Source organism: Triticum dicoccoides, chromosome 6A, assembly GCF_002162155.2.
Source record: "Triticum dicoccoides isolate Atlit2015 ecotype Zavitan chromosome 6A, WEW_v2.0, whole genome shotgun sequence".
In the NCBI taxonomy this organism is placed as follows: domain Eukaryota; kingdom Viridiplantae; phylum Streptophyta; class Magnoliopsida; order Poales; family Poaceae; genus Triticum; species Triticum dicoccoides.
This window is the reverse complement of record NC_041390.1, coordinates 259,980,278-259,983,972: the sequence shown is the minus strand read 5'-3', so window position 1 is coordinate 259,983,972 and position 3,695 is coordinate 259,980,278.

Here is a 3,695-nt window from a genome sequence, read left to right as displayed (position 1 = left end):
GATCTTGAAGTCAGTCTAAATAAAACAAACACTGATGTGTAGCATCCTATGGTCATCCCCATGGACCTACCATCGTCTCACCAAATGCCAAAAGGATCGATGACACGAGCACGAGCTAGAGCTCTCGAAACCGAGGTGACATCTCTCCTTAGTGATATTCCATATGACCCACTCGAGACATGGCTACTACCTAAGTATGGAAAATTATGCATGATCAGGTATCAAGAGAACCATCTTTGAGATGTACATGAATACGGAAAACTTCCCAAGTACAAGGATGAAGAGGAATGACGGAAAGGACCGAAGACAGATCCCAAGACCCGGACATCCGGCCCCTGGAACATGCAGCCCGGCCAAAGGACAACAGCCTTAAGCTACATGGCCCGAACATCCAGCCCCTGGAGGTGTCCCTAGCAGCAGCCCAGCCAACAAGCTACAGGGCGCGGACATCCGGCCCCAGCCCGGAAATCCGACACTCTTCATAGAACACAACCGAGGCCACCCCGGACATCTAGCACCCTCAGCCCGGACATTCGGCCCGACATGAAGGCCCGGACATCCGGCCCCTGTCTGCGCACAGTGTAACAGGCCTCCGGCCCATGTATCACTCCAACTCGCCCCAACTTCATCCTAGACTATAAATAGACCACCTCCGCCTCTTGTTAGGGTTAGCATTGTCTTAGCTCATTTTGGAGATTAGAGCATTGCTCATCCACTTGTACCCCTACTCCATTGGAGACCGAGGCCTCCTAGGAGAAGATCCCCCAAGTGGATTCAAGACCTCGTCAAGGGAAGATCCCCTCATGGATTCAAGACCCCATCTCCTCACGGATTGGGAAGAACTACCGACCATTTGTACCATCCCTTGTTATGTTTGTTACTCGGATCTAGAACATGTGTAATCGAATCTCGTTGACTTGAGTGTTTTCCTCTAGTTTCCCTCATGTTTTCCCCTCGTGTGTTCTTCACGGGATCCGCTCATGAAAGATCAGCCTCTAGGGTTCCACCCTACATCAAACGCCTAGCAAATTAAGATATCTAGCTCTGTACTTGACACGAGTCTTGAAATACTCCACATACCAACAGACAACCACATAAGACAAGTACAGACTTGGATAACTATTACAAATCATGCATATTGATATTAAGTACCATACGGAATTTAGTGCCATATGTCTCTAAACATAACATAGTTCGACGGCATATATTTCATGGCAGAGGGGCAACCCCCATGCCTATCATGTTCACTTCAAATTTAACAAGCTCTGCGTGATCCCTACCCGCAACTCATCAGTAGTACGCCTCTCTTTATGAAACTCTGCATAGTCCTCCATTAGCTTGGTAATGAGTTCATTATTCTTCTCCAGCATCTGATGAAGACTTTTTATCTGCTTGGTTACGTCCCACAAGAAAAATGCTCGTAGTTCCTCCAGTTCGTTCTCCAGCTTCTTACTGTGTGCCAACACTGCATTGAAAAGATTCTCCATGGGATCCACCCTAGCAGAAAGCACGCCCTTCAAAATAGAAGTTAAACGATTACAGGATTAAAGCTTGTTTGTCAACCTAAGATTGTCTATTAACTTGACCAATGCACTGACAATAAGGACAAGGCTTCGTAGATCCAAACGGAATACGGGTTGTCCAAAAATATGAATACAAGTTACAAGCACGCACCTTGGAGCTTGAGTCGTTGGAGATTTCCCCGTGCACACACGGCGGTATGTAGAGCTTGCGACTCCGCTCGCTTATTGCGTTGGTGTTGGTGGGGGTGGGTTGGGGTCCGGGTCTGTGTGAGGGTGGTGCAGGAGAGGCTGAGAAAAATAATCGATAAGCATCAGACCTGGTGTCGCATTAGATATTATATTACCAACGCATACATGCTAGGTGCATTATCAGTGCAACCAAGCCGAATGGCCTGATAAACACAAGCATGAATGTATACACACCAGGTGCATTGTCGTTGCAACCAAGTCGGACGGCCTGATAAACATGGGCATGAATGTATACACACCAGGTGCTTCATTGCAACTAAGTTGAAAGGCCTGATAAACGCGGGCATGAATGTATACACATCAGGTGCATTGTCATTGCACCCAAGCCAGACGGCCTACATAACTGATCCCGGTGGGCAAAATATGGCGACATAATGCAAAATAAGTCGATCAAATTCGACAACCATGAAAGCATTAGTACATTGCATGGCGCCACAAATTCATTGACAGGGATACAAGAGCTGGTCCAGGTAGAAGACCAACAAAGTATGTAATGAGGAGGTGGCATACAGTTCTAACCAAGCATCATTGCACAAACTAGTAACTTAACCATCACCAGAGAGTACGAAAGGTGATGGCCCGGTTAGTATAGCATCGTGTTTCATTGCTTTCATGTAAGCATTGTCAAACCCCATGCTTCTCTCATCTCGTTAACATCATTCATAGTCGCTTTGATATCCTCCTCCATGGAGTCCATCTTAGCCTCAAATCAACGACGATCATTCCTTAGCCTCTAATTCTCCTCATTGAGCATCATTACCACCTCACGAGTCAACTTCGTGGACCGACCCATCTCTTCTATTGCATTCATGTGTTTAGCAATGTCCTGCAAGTATAGACCACGCGACTCCACCAAGTCATCGGTGAGCTGTTTATTCTCTACCAAGGCCAGTTTCACCTGGCTGACAAGGTAATTCAACCAAAAATGTATGGTGTCCTGCTAAGAAGACGACATAAGCAGGCTGTTATTGATAGAATACAAATACCATTGAACCCCCGACAATACACGGGTTATAAGGAATACTCACCATGTTGGCTAGCATATAAGACAGAGGAAACAGATCCTAGTCTTAGGTCATGGCACTACTGCAGGATGCTGCTAACGCGACACTGCGATCAGAGACCCTTCGATGAAACTGTGTGCGATGCCATAATCGTAAACGGTGGTGTAAAAAACCATCAAAAAAGGTGCAAAACGTTTGTGATGGAGGATGCATCAAGCACGGTTCAGATTTTAGTTGTGTGTGCTGTAACATCCCAAATTTTCAATTTGGAATGTTATACACTAGATCATCATTGCATATCATATTTATTGCATTCTGGTTGATCCTAGAAATTTTTCGCAACTCAAGGACCCTCGGAGAGAGTTGGGGATTTCGTTATTTTCATATTTGAGTTGTCTCAAATTTTGAAAATAGGATCATTTGATTTTATTTATTTTATCATCAATTATTTCTATTACAAAAATATGAGAGAGGGAATAAAATGACTTTCCCAAAATAAAGAAATATTGAGGATTTAATAAAAAAAATCAAATAAGATTTTATTTGGTTTTATTTGCTATTTTATTTGAATTTAGGAAAAATGCGTGTTTTTCAAAATTCATTTAGGCCCCAAATAAATGTTCATCCTGTGCGGCATGATTTTAGAAGCCGGGAAAAAATTATTTCGGGACTTTTGGAGTCCGTTTAGTAGTCCTTTTGTTTTTTCCGAGCGTAAGTTTTTTAAAAAGACATCCGAACCGACCTACGGGCCGTGCTAGGCCCGGACTCCCCGGACCCAGCCTTTATAAGCCGCCGGCCCACCCCGGGCCGAAACCCTAGCCGCCCCGCCTCGAACCCCGCGCCCGCCGCCGCCGCGCTCGACACCGCCACCCGCGCCCGCCGCCGCCGCCCGCCGCCGCCGTCCTGCCTGACCCCGCCG